Source organism: Pseudonaja textilis, chromosome 2 (genome assembly GCF_049901715.1).
Source record: "Pseudonaja textilis isolate UNSWEBS1 chromosome 2, rPseTex1.2, whole genome shotgun sequence".
Lineage (NCBI taxonomy): Eukaryota > Metazoa > Chordata > Lepidosauria > Squamata > Elapidae > Pseudonaja > Pseudonaja textilis.
In genome coordinates this window covers 154,744,887-154,764,289 of record NC_141991.1, presented here as the reverse complement: position 1 = coordinate 154,764,289, position 19,403 = coordinate 154,744,887, and the positions used below count along the sequence as shown (strand labels likewise).

The 19,403-nt window shown below is 44.4% G+C and overlaps 1 protein-coding gene across 2 annotated transcripts in view; it reads right to left on the bottom strand.

The window, feature by feature from the left end:
• The window catches only part of PHC1 (polyhomeotic homolog 1), a 153,793-nt gene extending 134,910 nt beyond the window's left edge, over positions 1-18,883 (bottom strand). The window contains exon 1 of one of the 2 annotated variants that reach the window (XM_026713264.2): positions 18,591-18,883. The gene's annotated coding sequence lies outside the window, so the exon portion shown is untranslated. The remainder of the gene's footprint in view (positions 1-18,590) is intronic. The other variant, XM_087926042.1, reaches the window with a different exon arrangement.
• Positions 18,884-19,403: the final 520 nt, after the last annotated feature.

Sequence of the window (19,403 nt, the reverse complement as noted above, 5' to 3'; positions counted from 1 at the left end):
TTTAAATGTTGATTATAAAATATTTATATCCATAATGGCAGAAAGATTGAAAAAAACCCTTACTCAGATCATTCATAGCGACCAAAACGGATTCTTACCGAATAAACAAATTAAAAATAAGACCACAATGGTATTGAATATAATAGAATATTATGAAGCAAACCCAGAAAAACAATTGGCAATGGTCTTCCTCGATGTGCAAAAAGCATTTTACAATGTTAACTGGCAGTTCATAATACAACAATTAAAAAGCATGCAATTTGGCAATAAATTTATTAAATTGATTTTGACAATTTATATGACATAGATGTCCAGTGTAATAATAAACGGTGACAGAACGGAAACATTCAAGATCAACAAGGGAGTAAGGTAGGGATGCCCACTATCAACCCCTTCTCTTTATTCTTACCTTAGAAAACTAATTGGAAAACGTTAGGAAAAATGTCAAAATCAAAGGGGCTTTAATTAAAAAGGAGCATTATAAGGTACAGGCATTTGCCGATGATATAGTATTTTTTCTGGAAGATCCAGAGGAGTAAAATTAATAAAGGAAATAGAGGAATTTGGCAAGATTGCAGGACTTAAGATTAATAAAAACAAAACAAAATTATTGACTAAAAATTTAAAAGATAAGCAAAAGAAAGAATCAGAAGGAAAATTGGGAATGCAAAGTGTGAAAAAGGTAAAATATTTAGGCATTTGGTTAACAGCAAGATGCTCTTCAATCAAAAAAGATAACTATGACAAATTAATAATACAAATCAAAAAAGAATTGGAAATGTGAGAAAAATTACAGCTATCTCTACTGGGGAAAATTGTGGCAATTAAAATGTCTACTCTACCAAAAATGCTGTATCTTTTTCAAACTGTACCAATAAGATTGGATAAAACCTTTTTTTAGAGAATTAGATCGAATAAATTTGTTTGGGATGGGAAAAAAGCTAGAATTAAAAATGAAATTGTTACAGGACAAAAGAGAAAGGGGTGGCTTTGGACTCCCTGACTGGGAAATGTATTATCAGGCTGCAGCTATGGTATGGATTAAAGATTGGATCAACCTGGAAAATAGAAGAGTATTGTCGATAGAGGGTCACGACTTGCAGAGAGGGTGGCATAGTTTCCTATGGGATGGGAAATGTAAACAGCATGCCTATTTTCAGAGACACATGATTAGAGATTCATTAATTCGGACATGGAACAAGATTAAAAAGAATCATTACACTAAAATACCGAACTGGTTGTCAACTATGGAAGCACAAATCTACCCAAATGCAATGGATCTGGGAAAAAAGAGGAATTACAAAAACCTATTAGAAACACAAGGAAGATTTAAAATGAGACAAGAATTACAGTAACAAAATATAAAGATAGATTGGTGGCCATACATGCAAATTCAGGCGAGATATCAGAAGGACAAAGAACAATTTGGTTTCTGCGTGGAAAAGCATCAATTAGATAAAATTCTACAAGAAATGGAAAAGAAAATGATTTCAAGAATATTTAACTTTCTACTAGATTTTAAAATGGAAGAGGAGGTGGTCAAAGAGACAATAGGGGTATGGGAAAAAAACGTTTGCCACAATATAGACCTGGAAAATTGGGAGAGAATGTGGGGATCAAATTACAAACTAATTATATCCACAGCACACAAGGAAAATCAGTTTAAAATGTTCTACAGATGGCACCTTCCTCCCGCTAGATTGGCAAAAATGTTTAATTCAGACCCAGATTGTTGGAAATGTGGAAAAGAAAAAGGCACTTATTTTCATACCTGGTGGACATGCCAAGAAGTGAAAAAATATTGGAATACAATTAGACAATGGATAGAAGAAATCATGAATCAGAAAACTGAATTTAATCCAGAAACTTTTTTATTAGGTATAACAACACAAAAATGGTATAAAACAGATAGATATATTATGTTACATATATTAACAGCTGCAAGGATTTCGTATTCACAACTCTGGAAGGAAAAAAGGGTTCCACCAGAGGGCATGGTTATAAAAAAAATAATAGATTGTATAGAGATGGACAGGCTAATGATGAAAATAAAACACAGAAAATTCAATTATAGGGCCTGGGATGCCTGGTATGAGTGGTTTAGAAATAAAAAGAAAAGAAAATGGCAATTAGGAAAAGAATGGGGGAATATGTAAATATGTAAATATACCATGGAGAAGATTGAGATGTAAGGATAAAAGATATTGATTTATAGTAAGAGTAAGATGTAATGGTAAAGGAATAAGTAAATACATATATTGAAAAATGTGAGGAGATGCAAAGATGTCTTGATGTTGATAACAATGTATAAAGTTTTATTTTATATTTTTAAAATTTGGAAACTTAATAAAATTTATTTGCCTTTGCAAAGATCAATTTTAAAAGATGACTATAGATCTAAAATGGAAAAAGAAATAGGGTTGTTTTTCAAAGAAAACAAGAAAGAAGATACATCCCTATAAATCCTCTGGGACACAGCGAAAGTTTACATGAGGGGTAGCTGTAGCATATATGGCAAGAAAAAATAAAGGAAAAAAACAGCAACAGAGAATTCTATGAGAATATAAAAGATTGGAAACAAAACTCCAGGAAGAGCCACAAAAAAGAAATATAGAAAAACAAACAGATTTAATTAAACACAAAATTAACTTACTTGAGAAAGAAGAATTAGCGCTACAATTAAAAAAGACAAAACAAAACTGTTTAGAGAATGCCAGTAAACCGGGATGATTGTTAGCCTATAAACTGAGGAAGCAGAGAGAAAAAAGCTGGATCACCAAATTCCACAATGAAGTCCATTGCAATTTCTTCACACTGCTTTGTTGGTTCAGCTACTTGTTGGAGGAGACCAGGGGGTTTCCCAGTTCTATGTTTCTTCGTGGCACAAATTGAACAACTTTTACATAGTCCTCTACCTCAGTCTTCATTTTTGGCCACCAGAAGTGTCTTCTGACTAAATGTAGGATTTTTAGAAACCCAAAGTGTCCCCCCAACCACGAGTTATGGCTACGTTTTAGTATGATCAACCTTAGAGTATTGGGTACATAAATCTTGGTTCCTTTCCTAGCTAACCCTTCATTCATTGTCAAATCCATTTCATTTTTAGCAAACCATGGATCGTTTAAAAGTGCTGTCTTCAAATTGGTTGTCAGTTTGTCCTCAAGGAGTCTAGGGCTACCATTGGCTTGGCCTCTGGTGGTTGCTTGGCCGGTGAGTTGGGCTCCTGATATCATAGTTTGCACTACTTCCTCCTGGCGACTGTCAAATTGGGCTTTTCTCAACAAGGCTTCCACCAATAAATTTTTCCCCCCTGGGGTATATTTCAAGTTAAAGTTGAATCTCTTGAAGTATTGAGCCCAGATAACTTGTTTAGGGCAAAGTTTCTGAGAGATCTTCAGAGCCTTGATGTTTTTATGATCAGCCCACATCTCGAAAGGCTCCATAACTCCTTCCAGGAAATGCCTCCAAGATAGTAAAGCCCACTGCACTGCAAAAGCTTCTTTTTCCCAAACTGCCCACCTATGCTCTGTGTCCGTCAACTTTTTTGACACGTAAGCGCAAGGCATTAGTTGGTCTTGAGAGTTCTTTTGAAGTAGAATCGCCACAACAGCTACATCACTGGTATTGGATTGGACTACAAAAGGCTTGGTCGGATCCAGATGTTGGAGGATAGGCAAAAAGGCATTTTAATGTTTCAAAAGATTTCTGACAGTTCATTGTCCAAGTGAGAGTTTGGTCGGGGAAGGCCCAGTTTTCAGTAACTCTGTTAAAGGAAGGGCAACCTCGGCAAATGAAGGGATGAATTGTCTATAAAAATTCACAGAACCCAGGAAGCTTTGAAGTTGTTTGCGTGTTTTTGATGGCTGCCAGTCTAGCAGCACCTTCACCTTTCCAGGGTCCATTTCAATCCCCTGATTTGATACTCAGCAGCTCAGGTAGTCCAAAGACTTTTTAAGGAATTCGCATTTTGACAGCTTTGCACATAATTTGGTGGCTAAACTTTTTTTCAGTACTTGCCTGACTAATTTGACATGTTCTTCAATGGTCTTGCTGAATATAAGGATGTCTTCCGAGTAAACAAGGACAAATGCTTGTACAAATGCTCATGTAACACTTCATTGATCAGCTGCATAAATACAGTGAGGGGGCCTTGGAGTCCAAAAGGCATGATTCGGAACTGAAAACTCCTCAGAGGGCAGTTAAATGCCGTTATACACTCATCTCCCTCTTTTATGCAGACTTGGTAGTAGGCTTCTCTCAGATCTAACTTGGTAAAGATTTTGCCTTTGGACAGGTGATTTAGCAAGTCCTTCATTAGGGGGAGAGGGTATCTGCATTGACGCCTCTAAAATCCATGCATAATTTCAGACCACCATCTTTCTTTTCTTTAAATAGTACCAGGGCTGCCAACCCAGATTTTGCTGGTTCAATGAAGCCTCTGGCTAAATTGGTATCAATGTATTTCCTCAACTCAGTCATCTCGGCTGGTATCATGGAATACATCTTTGCTTTGGGCAGATTTGCCCCAGATTCTAATTCTATGGCACAATCAGTGGCTCGATGAGGGGAGAGAACATTGCATTCCTCCTCACTAAAAGCCTCGGTGAAGTCTCTGTATTTTTTAGAAACCTGGGGTTCACCTGGAGGAGAATCTGAAGCGGTAGCTGCTGCTTCTGATTGTGGGCCCCTGTTGGGTTGCAGTCTCTTTTCAGGAGGGACAGGGGTCAGGGGGACAACACCAATTATGATCTTCCGGTACCCATCTTCCCATCTGATAGGAAGGACCCACTTATCAAGCCAAGCAAGTCCCAATATGATAGATTCTGACATTTTTGGAACTACTATAAATTATATGAGTTCACAATGCTTTCCCATTTCTAATCTGATCAGTTCTGTAATTTGGGTGGCTGGGGCTCCTCCAATTAACATTCCATCTACTTGTTCAAACTTGATTGGGTGTTTTAGGGATTTAGTTTTTATCCCTAATTGCTCAACGATAGGGAGCCCAATCAGGCATCTGGAACATCCTGTATCTATTACTGCTTCTAACTCCCCAGCCTCTCCAGTCTCAGGCACCATCAACTTCACTTTAACTGTAAAAGGGGGGATGGCTGCATGGGGTCCTCTTCATCATTTGTCTTTCTGGGAACAGTTTCTTTGCTCTCTTCTGTGGGGTGGGGAACCTTTACAGCTTGTCTGGCAAACCGACTGGTGTCTGGGGGCTTCCGTGGACACCCCTACCTCTGGCAGCTGTACTGGGCCTTGGTTGTGGAACATTTGGAAGCCGGACATTTGGAAGCCCAGTGACCAGCCTGGCCACATCAATAGCATTTGATAATCCCTGTAGGTTGTGTAGGAGTGACTTCAGCAGGTTTAGTCTGAAGACATCTGGCCAAAGTTCTCCTATAGGGAGCTTCTCAGAGGGAGGTTTTCAGTGTGGATGGATTTCTCTATCCAGAATAATGGACATGGCATACCAGTCTTGCAGTCGCTCTGGTACCCCCATATGCCACAGGCTTTTCTGACTTCAATTGCTTCTTTAAAATAGTGCAGAAGTATCCTGTCAGGTCAATGTATGAGGTTACCTGTGACCCATCTAAAGTCCCATACAAAGTCTTTTATGGATCAATTACCTTGCTTCATCTCCTTTAATTTATCTTCATTTTCACCTACTCTGTCAGGGCCTTCAAATCTAGTCCTGAGCAGCTCGACAAAAGCATCTGCATCATTTAGTTCTGCCCTCATTGTGTAGCTGGGCTATCCAGGCAGAAGCATGTCCCTCATCCATCCCATCTGCAATTGCGGAAACTAGGTCACGGTCTGTTCCATATTGGTTTCCAAATTGATCTATATGTGCCCAGATTCAGCTAAGGAAGTAAGCAAGTTTCTCAGGCTTGCCATCAAAAGTTGTTCTAAACCAGTGGTTCCCGAACTTTTTCAGTCCACTGCTCCCTTGGTGCTACAAACTCATCCTCAATGCCCCCCACCCAGGGGCAGGATTCCAATTTCTGTGGGCGTGGCCTAATTTGAGGGTGTGGTTTGCCGGTAACGTGATTGGGTGGGCGTGGCTTGCTGGTCACGTGACTGGGTGGCCGTGGTTTGGTGACTGGCAAACCAAATACAAGTGGTCCTCACTTAATGGTTGGTTGCTTAGCAAGTGTTCTAATTTATGACTGGGCTTCCCAGAACTACTTGACCTGTTTTTAGAGTTTTGACAGCCATGCACGCACATATACACATACTCCCTCCCAACCCTGCTGGAGCGGGTCATTGGACTAGAATCAGCAAAGCATCTCTGATTCTAGTAGTGAATAAAATCTAATCAGAGATGCTTTGCCGATTCTTGTTCATTTGTTTATTTGTATTTATTTTATGTTGCTAAATTGCATTGACATGTGTGTCCCTTCTTGTGCACAGCCCAAAAGCTTTTGTGTTTTTTTGCAGCAAAAACAACTGACTTTGCTTTGCTCTACTTTTCAAATGTGCCAGCACTGCCATGTTCTAGGTGCCAGCCGCACAGGTCCACCCCTTTGATCCCACTGCACTGGAGGGACCTGTCCAAGCAAGTCTGAGAGAAGCGATGCACCAAATCAATGGGGTGAAGGGAAAGAGAGAGTGAGAGAAAAGAGAGAAGGAAGGAAAGAGAAAAGGGGAAAAAGGGGGAGGAGGGAGGGAGTGGGGGAGGGAGAGAGAGAGACCTGATGCATCAGATTGAAATGAGGCCTAGTTTAGAGGCCCTTTTCCACATTGAAACATCTTTGCCAGCAACTTTGCCAGCACATTGAAACATCTTTGGCTTCTATAATTAAAGGTTTTGTGGACGAAACATGGCCAAGACTATCAGGAAGCTCTCACATTTTGTTGAGGCTTTAAACAGGATCTACTGGACCAGACCTCCACCCTAAAAAATTACTTTTCCCCAATGTATTACAGTGCCAATTCTGAAGAAGGCAAAACCAAAATGTATTGGTAAATTACAAGAACAACACCACACACAGACACACACACACTCCCTTCTAACCCTGCTGGACCAGGTGATTGGACTAGAATAGATATCTTATTATCTTTCTCCTCCCGCCCTGCTTTATTTCTTTTTCTTTCTGTCCCTTCCTTTCATCCCCCCTTTCTTTGTCCCTTTTTCTTTCTTTCCGTTTTCTTTCTCTTCTTCCTTCTCTCTTTCTCTCTTCCTCTCTTTCCCTCTCTCAGGCTCACCCCATTGAATTTGTACACTGCTCCGTTTGGACTTGCTTGGGCAGGTGCCTCCGATGCAAGGGGCTCAATGGGTGGACCTGCAGGGCCTCGCCCTGAACATGGCGGCAGCGGGGGGGGGAATGTTTGAAAAGGAGAGCAAAGCCACTCTGGCTTTTTGTTCTCCTTTCCCAATGCTGTGTTCGGGGTGAAGCCCCCAGGATCACCCCATTGAGCTCCTTGCACCAGAGCGTGCAAGTCAGTGAGGTGATCCTGCGGGGCCTCACCTTGAACGCAGTAGCGGCGGGATTTTTTCTCACCCCTGAATTGTGCCCTGTTTCTCACCTCCAGCACCCCCCTACTGCCCCCTTGCCTCTCAGCACCCCCCAAGGCATCCCACCGCCCCCCAGGGGGCAGTACTGCCCACTTTGGGAACCACTGCTCTAAACCTTGGTGACTCTGGTCTGGCTGGTGGAATCGCCATGGTGACTGCTGGCTGAGCTGGAATCTGCTGTGCTGCTGTAGGCGGCAGAAGGGGCCCCTGCAGGGATACTCTGAGGGGCGCCTGAGCTGGAATCTGCTGAGCTGCTGCAAGTGGCAGGAGGGGCCCCTGCAGGGCTACTTCGAGAGGCAGCTGAGCTGGAATCTGCTGTGCTACTGCTGTTGGCTGCTGAATAGGGGCTGTCTGCTGAACTCGTTGCCGTGTTGGAAACGGGGGTGGTGGCTGCAGCCTGATGCTGGAACTGACCTCATTGTTGCGCTGGGATTGTTGCTGTGAGCCTCACCGCTGGCTGGCGAGGGGGAGGAATTGGACATTGTAACATCCCAAATGTTGGCTTCATCTGCTGTCTCTCCCTTGCTGCTTTTGCCTGCCGTGCTGATTCTTCAGCCACCTCTACCCAAGAGGAATGTTGCTGACGCCATGCTGGTTCCACTGTCAGGTCCTAAACCAGGAAAAGTGAACGTGGGTTGAGTTAAGTTCTAGCTCAGTTGGAGAGATTGTGACTGTGGGACATAACAAGTCACTCAAAGTGCTCTGGAAGCTCTGCCAATGATTGGCTATGGGATGGAGGCAACAGGTTCCAGTCTTAGGAGTTGTTAGATTCAGAAGCCCACACTCTTCTCCATTCTGGCTCATGGCCCAACCTTGTTGGGCTGGAGTAGGAAAGGTGTTCAGGCAGTTTCTCCTTCAGTCCCATCTCTGGATTCAGTTCAGTCTGGCAGCTTCTCTAGGAATCCATTTCTTTGAGCCGAGTGCCTAGCCTTTGTCTTTCCTCTACAGCTTCAATGGCTTGCACAAATTCTTCAGAAGGACTCCGGGTCTCAATCAGTCCTCCGGTATCCATTCCCACCGCTCCTTCTGTGACTTCCTCCTTCTCCATCTTCACTGAGTCTTCGCACTGCCCAAGCTTTAGATCGGTACTGGGGCTCAGCACTTTTTGAGGTGCTGGTAGCTATTTAGAGATTTGGGATAATGTCAGCATTCCAGAAAACCTCCACTCCAACAAATATACTCCAAGACAAACATCTTCTCAAAAGTTCTGTTTTATTTGGATAGTAAACAGGCACATCTGGGGAATCCCGAATCTGAAAGTTCCGGGTTTCCTTGCAATAAGTAAAAACTACAAATCCACCCCCTGCACCCATCATTGCATCACATGCCCCAATCACCATCCATCCCAACTTGAGATGCCCCGTCACCCAGGTGCAGAATAACATGACCTTGACCTAGAAGAATGCTATTATGTCTAACCACATACACTCCAAGAAATTCCCACCTCCCATTTTCTCAGGCTCAAGAATGTGGTAGAAGCACCTGGTGTCAATATGGCTTCCAAAGCTGACAGGAGGTACCCTTTCATGGTGCCAGGAGAATATGAGGAGACAACAGGCATCAGCTTAATCCGAGCAACCCAAATGGCTTAAGAGCCTTAACTCAGCCTCTGCCTCAGCCTCTGCCTCAGTCTCTGGACTTGGGATCCCAATGGGAGTGTATTACGCTGGAGATGGTTGACAGATTTAGAATAGATCCCACCTCCTCCCCTACACTTCCTGCTCCCTTCCTCTCCATTTTTTTAATTATAATTTTTACTGCTATTAGTAATATTTATTTGTCATGGTCTTATTCTTGATCTTGTAAGCTGCCCAGAGACACTTAAAAGCAACATGGACAGCAAAGAAATCTAATAAATAAAGGAAAAAAGAATAACAGAGTTCAGCCAGTAAGCAAATTTTTATCAGCTTAAGATTGTTCTGAAGTGCTTTATAATAATTTGCTAATTTGACAAGATACTACCAGACTGTTTTTGATTGTTGAGATACCAGATATAATTATTTCTAGGCCAAAGATGACAACAGAGAATAGTTACATCATGGGCAGAAAAGTTGCTACTAAAATAAAATAAAACGGTAGGAGGAGAGGTGAAAAGGGAACGATAAGTCATAGAAAAAGAAATAAGATTAGAGAAAGGAAAAGGAAGATTGGAGAAAGTAACAGAGAGAGAAGTCCAGCTGCACCTGAGATAAATCCAGTTGCACAAGAGAGGCCTACCCAAGAGACCAGAGGACAATCGAAGTGAGGAGAGCAGAGAGGCAAACTGACTGCAAGCAGCAAAGCCAACCAGTGGAGAATAAAGAGGTGAGCCAGTGATCAAGTGGGGCCAGCTGCAAAGCAGGGAGGAAAAACAGCTGTGGGCAGAGAAGCCAGTCGACTGAGGGCAGCACAAGATCGGCAGAGAACAAAGAGATGAGCCGGTGAGTGAGCAGAGCAGGGAGGAAGGGAAGAGAAGATATATGAGCTTGATGGGGACGATCCAGACAGTCCTGTTTGCTGGTGGAAACAGCATTCTCCTATGAGCTGCTCGGAGCATCCAGAGATGGGAGATGCTTCAGTCTCTGCTTGCTTAGGCTAAGCTCGACTTGAGGAACGCCCCTCCTTCATCACGTGACTCTTCCAGGGTGTTCCTCAGTTTTTGCTCAGCCTTGTGCGAGACAGGCTGTGCTCTCTCATTGCTCCTTGGCCGAAGCAGGAAATTTGGAATTCTCTTTAACTACTCAGATCTCAGGTTTGATTCTCTCTCCTTAGCCCCTGCGCATTTGTTTAAATTGGCATACTTGCCATTAAGGGGAAAGCGTAGTTTTTCACCCCCCAAGGGAGGCGAAGGGAGGGTCAGTAGCGATTTTTCGCACTACCTCCCATAGCCAATCCCTCTCTCTCTCTCTCCTCTGCCTCGAATTGTCGCTTCGAATTTCGCTCCGTTTCAAAGTGTTTCATGGCGATCTGCTCCGTTAGAGCCGTACCGCGTTTTTTCCCCCCCACCCTCGAACGCCGTTTCTTTAATTGCTCAGGAGAAGCCTTTGCTTTACTTTTTCTTTCTAACTGAGCCCTTGGCTTCATCTCCCAGGCGGGGAAAACGCTGCTGGGAGGCGCGTAGTTTTAGCGGCCGCCATTTTGGAGGCTGCCTCATGGCGCGTGCCATTTTGTTTTCGTATTTACTGAAGCTGTGAGTGGAAATTTTTTAAAGCAGCAGGCCCCGCCTGGCCTTTTCTTGCAGTTTTCATTCCAGATTACCAATTTTGGCTTGTATTAAATTGGAGTCTTGTTGGCCAACCTCACAGCTTCTCCAGCAGCACAGCAGCTGCACCCAGGCCTTGTGTCAGCCTGTGCAGAGAGGCTGCTGCAGGCCCTAACCTTAATTCAACTGGGCCTAGGCGTCTCGAAATTCGGCTTATTGGCTTTTTTCGTTATCCCAGGAGCAGGGATAGAAATATAACAACCAAACTTGATTATAGCATTGATTCATATTTGACAGTATAATATTTTCAAACTTAAAAATATTATCACTGAGGTACGGCTCAATTCTCTCCTCTTTGGCTGCATATACATATCTCTACATCTCTACATCTTTCTCTCTCTCTATATATATATGTGTGTGTGTGTGTGTGTGTGTGTGTGTGTGTGTGTGTGTGTGTGTGTGTGTGTGTGTTTTGTGGCTCCGGGCTTGGATTCAGCTCCTGTGACTGATATGAGTTCAAGTGAGGAGGTCATGGCAGAAAAATATGAGCCGGCATGGCTCAGTGATTGGACTGGTAACCAGGATGAGGAAATGGACGTGACAAAGGACGACAGACCTGATGTATTAGAACTGTCAGGACCTTTGACCTCCTCTGGTTCCTTATCTGATCAACAGCCGGGAATGGTTGACAGGGAAGTTTTGAGAGAGTCTTCTAGTGGAGATGAGAACTTGGAAAATTTGTGGTTAAATGTAAAAAACAGAAGACGGTTGAGAAGGCAAAATCAGCTGGAGCGAATGAGGAGAGCGAGTCAGTAAATTAGTACGTTGCCTCAATGAGTATAATAGGACACAGCTGGGCTGGTATATTTTGCCAGGAACAAAGTGACTATTTGAGTGAGGACGTTACAGCAAGGAGCTCTGAGACTGGAGATTTATTGCCAGGACTGGTTTGCCGGACAGAGTAAAGTTTTATGCTGTGGATTGAGGTTTCTGCCAGCCGTTATCTTGTAAGACTTCTTTCCGTTTGATTTAATTGTGAAACGGCTGCTTTCTGTTTTGTTCGTTTGAATTTTGAAGGGGAGTCATAACATGTATGTATGTATGTATGTATGTATGTATGTATATTTAAAAAGGAGAGACTAGAAAGACAAATTATTCTAAAAGGGGGAAGTAATATTGATCAGGGACACCGTCTTGCTAGATCGGGCCCTGGGCATGCCAACCACCTCATATCATTTCTTTAACTTACTCCAGCCACATTTAAGTCATTGCAATGGCAGATGGCAATACCTCGACAGGAGCTTATTTGAAGGCAAAAGCCAAAACACACCACTTGTGCAAGCAGGCTAAGGAAACCTCCAAAGTGGCCCAGAGGGACGCCCTAAGGCGCCACAGGGCCCTACAAAAAGAAATAGACTGGAGATCCAAAGAAGCGCTCAAGGTGCCTCAGGTTCTCCCTTCCTCCAGCCCCTCTGCCTCTACCCAACCCCCCCCCCGATGTTTCTGTTTCATCCAGGCGCAGCTTACCTCCTCTGGAACAGGCTCCAACTCCCGGAACATCAGCCAGAAGGGCTCCAGAAGCCACCTTCACCCCGACAGCAGCTGGTCTCCGCCAAGAGAAGTCTCTCATAGAAGAGATCCCTGAAAAGTTAAGATCCTGGATGGCGTTGGCTATTCGCTAAGGCATCGCTGCTGGCATACAACAAGCCGCCAGGCCCAGTCAGTATCCGGCCAGCTCTGACCAGGAATCCCACTCTGTGAGTCTTTGCCTAGATCTGACCAGCATCTGACTCAGGTACCCTTGCATAGGGAGTCCCCACTTCAGGAGCAGGAGGAGGAGGCGATAGAGGGGGAGGAAGAAGGTGACCAGTTCCTGGATCCAGGTGACTTTGAGCTGGGCTCTATGCACTACAGCGAGCCTTTTTCAGTAATGACCCTCTAGAGGACCAAATGTCTGAGGACGAAGGGCTCACCCCTGACCAGCCCGATTTCGCGGGCCTCTTTAAACCGCAGCTATTCAAATCTTTATTGTTCAAGGCCAAGAACATTTCTGGTCTAAGCTCACAATCCTCCTCAGACCACCCCGCCCCCTCTGCGGAGGAACCGGAGGATCTCATTTTTAACCAGCCAGTGGTGGAAGCTGAGGTTATTCCAGCTCCACCTGTTTTTGCAGACTTGGTGCAAAAACAACTGGCGTCTGTAGAGGTTCCTCCAGCCCCCTCCAGTCACGACAAGAAATACTTTAATTTGGACCCTGATTTCTCCAAATTGCTGAACACCCCCTAGGTCGATGAGCCCATAGTGGGCCTTGCTTCCTCCTCGACTCCAACTGATGCCTTAGAGGCCCTAAAACCAGAAGATAAGCAGGCCGAGCTGGCCCTGCGCAGGGACGCATGGGCCATCAGATCGGCTACAGCCACATCTTTCTTTACAAGGTCATCAATTCGATGCCTGCGCCAGCTCAAGCAACATGTCCCCGCTACCAACACCAGAGCCCACCAGGACATTGCTAAGCTCACCGCCGCAGCTGAGTTTTCGGCGGATGCCACCTATCACACAGTTAAATTTTCTGCTAGGGCAATTACATCGCACGTCCAGGCCCATTGGCTGCTTTGGCTCAAGCACTGGCAGGCGGACCTTAAGAACAAGGCCAAGCTGGCCTTCTCTCCCATAGTGGGGGACAAACTGTTCGGTCCAGCCCCTCCCTATATGGAGACCTGGAACAAGAAAAAATTCCTCCCCTCCCTCACCCGAAGGTCAGATTCCAGGTTGCTGCAGCCCTTTCGGAGGAGCTCCTTTCGGCCCTCCTATCAGGCCCCCTTCTCTCCCAGATATCAGAGGCCTCCCTCGTTCAGACTGAGTCAATCCCAGGACAGACTCGATTCAGGAGATAGGAGTAGGAGGGGCGGCCAATATAAAAGGCCTTTCTGGGGCTCCGGAAGTAGGCCTTTCCGCCATTCGAGATAGCCTAAGGGACTCTATTCCCGTTGGTGGGCGGCTGAAGGCGTTTGCCAGCCAATGGAATTCGTCTACCTCTGACTCTTGGGTCAGGGACACCGTTCATTTCAGCCTTGCCCTTGAGTTCCATTCCACTCCCCCAAATTTTTTTATGTCATCCCCCCTCTCTAATGCAGCCTAATGGATTCCGCCATCCAGCATCTCCTTAGTATAGGTGCCATACAACTGGTTCAGCCTGACCAACAAGGACGAGGTTTTTATTTCCACCTTTTCGTCGTCCCAAAACACTCAGGGGGGTGGAGGGCCATACTAGATCTAAAGCGACTTAACCGTTTTTTAACATATCGCAAGTTCAAAATGCACACCCTACAGTCTATCCTACTGGGTATCAGACAGGGGGACCTTCTCACCTCCATAGACTTAACAGAAGCTTACCTACATATTGCCATTCGGCCCTCCCATTCCAAATTCCTAAGGTTTTGTTACAATAACCAACACTTCGAATACGTGGCCCTTCCCTTTGGACTGGCTTCCGCCCCCAGGACCTTTACAAGGTCCTGGTAGCCCTGGCGGCTCATATCAGAAATAGCCCCATCCATCTCCAATGCTATCTAGACAATATTTTGATTCAATCACCATCTATCGATCAGGCAGTGAGGGACACCCAGGCCACCTTAGATTCCCTTCAGGAACATGGGTTCCTCATAAATTGGAAGAGCCAATTAGCTCCTTCTACCCGAATAACCCACCTGGGGGCTCTTATCAACACAGTGGAAGGTAAGGTCTACCTGTCTTCAGAAAGACTCCTTAGTATTCAGAAATTGGTTAAGGAAACTAGGCATCGCAAGAGGGTGCCCTTATTGGAATTGTCAAAATTATTGGGAAAAATGATTTCCTGCATTTCTATTGTTCCCTGGGCCCATCTTCATACCAAATCCCTACAGTGGTTCCTGCTCCCGTACCAGAGATCCGGCAGAAGCAATTCCAAGCTCCCGGTCAGGGTTCCTCCCAAGGTCCTCACGTCCCTCCTCTGGTGGACAAGACCACTCATCAACAAGGGCTGTTTCTTCAAGGAACCTCAAAGGCTGACTTTCACCACCGATGCCAGCCTATTCGGATGGGGAGCCCACTTCTGGTCTCTCTCATCCCAGGGGAGATGGACAGCAATAGAACAATCGTGCAGTATAAATTGGCTGGCGCTCCATGCCGTTCTCCTGGCCCTGCGCAGCTTCCTCCCCCAGGTACGCGGGCAACATGTCCTCATTTTGACAGATGTCACAGCCAAGGCACACATCAACAAACAAGGGGGCACACATTCAATCGAGTTAATGAAGGAAGCCGAGCGCCTCTGTCGCTGGGCAGAGACCAACCTTCTGCCCATCAAGGCAGAGCACATATCAGGACCCTCAAATATCCAAGCAGACTGGTTAAGCAGGGCCACCATAGACCAATCGGAGTGGTGCCTCCACCCATCCCTGTTCAGAGAGGCAACAAGGATATTCGGGAAACCGGTGATAGACCTGTTTGCCTCCCCCCTCAATACCCAGCTCCCAAGATTCCTGTCAAGATACCCCTCCCAAGGAGCGAAGAATCACAATGCGTTTACAATTAAAAAAAATGTAAGAGGCTGGCCCATGTCGTGGTGGCCCACTCTACCCAATGTGAACAGGAAACCTCAGGCCAGCATGGTTCGGCCTGGTCTACACAATGCAAAGAGGAAACATTGGGCCAGCGTGGCTTTGGACCTGCCCAGTGCAAAGAAGAAACATGCCAGCAGTTTGGGGAGTGACATCAACCTGGCCACTCCCACCCACTTGGCCACACCACCCAGTCAACCATGCCTGCCAGGTCCACCGAGATCAACCACAGCCCTGATGCAGCCCTCAATGAAATTGATTTTGACACCCCTGTCCGAGTTGTACATGCTACAGGCCACCCAACGAAGCAGAAAAAAATAGATGTACTTTTTGCCAACCAACTAACAAATATATGTTGGAAACACACTACAATAGTAATGGGGGACTTAAATTCCCTGATATCAATTGGAAGACTAATTCTGCACCAAATGAGAAATCAAGTAAGATTCCTGACCTACCTAGCTGACAACTTAGTTGTCCAAAAGGTAGAGGGGGGAACTAGAAGGACAGCCATACTGGACTTAATTCTTACAAATAGAGAAGAATTGATGGGGGAGTTGAAACTGCAGGAACCTTGGATAAAAGTGACCATGTCATACTAAAATTCAATGTAACACAAACACAAGCAATAGAACACAATGATACCAGAGTCCTAGACTTAAATGAGTTGATTTTAACAAGCTCAGAGAAAACTTGGGATAGATTCTTTGGATGAAAATCCTTATGTGGAAAACAACTCAAGAAGCTTGGGAAACTCTGAAAAATATGATCATAAAAGCCCAGTCCAGCACAATATTGATGAAAAAGAAAAACAAGAAATCCAAGATTTCTTCCAACTCTGTTAATCTGTATCTGTATGTTTATATTTTCTTGTTTGCTGCAAAACACTGAATGAGATTATCTTCAAAGATAATTCAGAAACCTGAATTAGTTCAATATATAGCTACAGGACTATTGAAACTTGATCATAACAATGGGTTTTCAAACTTATAATTATCAGCAAACCAAAGTAAATTATTTTAAAGCTTATACAATTTGTCTCTGCCAAACACTGCAGAATTCTTTTTCTGGAAAAAGGGAACTACAATATCTATAGAGTGTAGAAAGTTAGCACCCACCCTTCTCCTAGAAGAATGAAATATTCTAGGAAATATTAAAAAGGAAGAATATTATATTTCACTGGATGAGAAAAGGAGAAACATGTTTTTAAAGACAAAACAGCTCCCTGCCCCACCCCCCTCAGCTACAGGGTGATGGAATTAAGACATGGCCCTCAAGACATGATAGGATTAGCCCTCTACCCATCTCATCACAGGGCACCTGGGAAGATTACATTACCCAGCAAGATTCAACCAAGCTTGGGTCTCAAGACCACCTACAAAGTTACCCCTGCATGGCCCCATGGGAGTCTGACAACCAATCAGGATACATTTCTTGCCACAGGAATAGGTAGCAAGTTCAAAGCCCAACAGAGATTATAAATCTCTCTCCCTCTCTCAACCATGTGTTTTTTTGCCCTGGACCTCACTGTGGTCCTGTCCACCATTAAAACCATCCTTCCAAGCAGTCTCCATGTTTCCAGTGTCTTTCTTACTACTTGGAACTGAACCCAGATGGACATTTCTTCCAGTAAGAGTTTGAGTGCTAATTGTGCTCAAAAAAGTAATAGGTAGCCCGGAACAAAAACTAACCTTCTAAAAATGAGCTAATTTAACTTTAAAATCTTTATCCTTAGTAACAACTTTTAGAGATCTCTAGGAATCGTACTAGAGTTTTTGGAGCCTATATGTTGCTCTGGGTTTCAGACTGCAAATCAGCAATGAAGTGATGTTAACATATTCTTTCCTAGCACTTTATACACAATTCAGTGACAATATTAGTTCACCTTTTAATGACTTTGTTTGAAAATGTATGCATTTTACTTTTTCTTCTGTATCTCTCCCTCCTACACCTGAACATTCTAACCCCTAACCCTGGAAAAAAGAGCAAACTTTCAAACATCAATAGGGGTCCTGCTCTCTGCACTGACTCATGTCAATGTAAAGTTAACAATTCCAAAACTATTGCAAAATTAGCCCATGTACTCTGGCAGACACTGTCATTTCTGCAAGCAAATGGTGCTAATGGCTATAACTTTAGAGAACCTTTTCTTAAGATATTCATTGTATTTTCTCTATTGAAACTTATAATAAAGGCACTGAACCTCTTTAATATCAGAAATTGTGTTGCTAGAAGCAGGGGAAATGTTTTTGAAAGAAATAACGTAATTCCCCCATGCCTCCCGAATCAATATTCAACTGTTTGCATTTCCATTCTCCTTAAAAGGATGAATCATATCTTTGTCAACTGGTTTTGGCACAATTTGCAGTTTAGTTTTTCAATTACCTAATGTTTTTTTCTCCAAGAGAAAAAAATAAAACTTGTTTTAATTAGGATAAATCCTAGGGAAAGAACAGGTAACAGAATAACAGAGTTGGAAGGGACATTAGAAGTCTTCTAGCCCAACTTCCTGATCAAGCACAGACCCCCAGTGATGAAGCACCCACAACTTCTTAAGGCAAGTTGTTCCACTGATTGTTCTCACTGTCAGAAAATTTCTCCTTAATTCTAAGTTGGATATCTAGATACTAGAGATGAGTTATGTTTTAATTTTTATTGATGCATTTCTTCATACCTTTTATCTGCCATTTATTCATTCCCAATAAAATCTTGAATTTCTGAGCGGAATTTCTGAGTAGATTTTGAAAGTTTGTTAGCCAGCTCCGGAGTTATCTCCCTTGCCTTTTGACGCTTTTAATCAATAAGAATCTAAATGAGCCTTATTCTATAGAAGTCGTCGGTCAGATGCTTTTCAGCAGTTAACTAGAAAGCAACATACTTCTCTAGGTTCCAGTAAGATTTTTTAATAGATGGTAGGAGTAGGCGGGCAGAGAAGGACCAGGTAGGGTCTAAAGTCTTCATTCTGCGAAAAGTACTGCAAGCATTGTTTACCAGAATGCCCTACAAAGATTGTGCAGGTAAAATATTAACGCGGGAAACACGTGTTTCAAGTGCAGCTATCAAAGGAACCAGACAGGAGCACAGCAAGACAGAGCAATTGACCCGGGATACCGCTACTCATTGTATGAACAAGCAAGAGACAGTTGAGAAAAACAGACCACGAACAAGAAGCACACTAACAAAAAATGGTCCGAAACTGCATGGGGCGAAAGGAGGGGGGGCGGGAATCACAACGGCTGCAGGAGCAAAAGTGACCTGCAGGTGTGGTCCTGGTCCGGCAGCACTTTCTTACCTCTGGTTCCAGCTGGGCCTAGCGTCTACCCCGAAGGGGGCGCGCCAACGACCCAGACCAGCCCTCCCAGCGACGGGAGGGCGGGGCGGAGCCGGGAGTCTGCGGCGGCCGCGAAAAAACCCAGGAAGGAGGGGAGGGGCCCAAAGGGCTGCCACCGCGCCCCCTCGGCAGATCGCCTTTCCTGAAGTCAAAGCCGCTTTCCGATATAAACCGACCAGCTCCGCCGAGCCTTTAATTTCCCAGGCTCAGGCCCCCTCCTTGTCTTTTCGTTTACCCACTTCCTGCCAAAGGGGGCGCCAACAGGCGGTTCTTCCGGTGCACATGACTTGCCTTCGCCTTGAGCCCTTGACTAGCGAGGTTTGCAGTTGCCATGGTGATGGAGAGAGGGCGCTCGAGGTCGATCCTCGTTGGTATTGGGCGGGTCTTTATTTCTTTTGCAGGCAGCGCAGAAGTGCGTGAAGCTTCTGCTGCTCTCCTCGCTGCGTTTGGGAGTTCAGGGGATACAGCTTAGAAGGATGCGTTTTTCTTGACTTCTTGAATTTCTGGGAACAAGAATTCACGAGCCTTAAAGAAAGGGAGGGAGGCAGAAAGGCGTGGCCCTACTAGATCACCGTTTCAAGGAAAAGCGGGAAGTACGCGGGGTTTGAACGAAGCTGTTAAAATGGGGACTAAAGGGAAATACTAAATTCATAAACATGTAGGGTTGAAAAGGATCTCGGAGGGCTTCTAATCAACGTTACCTGAAATTACCTGAAAATTGCTCAGAAACAAATGAACAACATGGGATGCTTTGAATACATTGAGCACATTTAA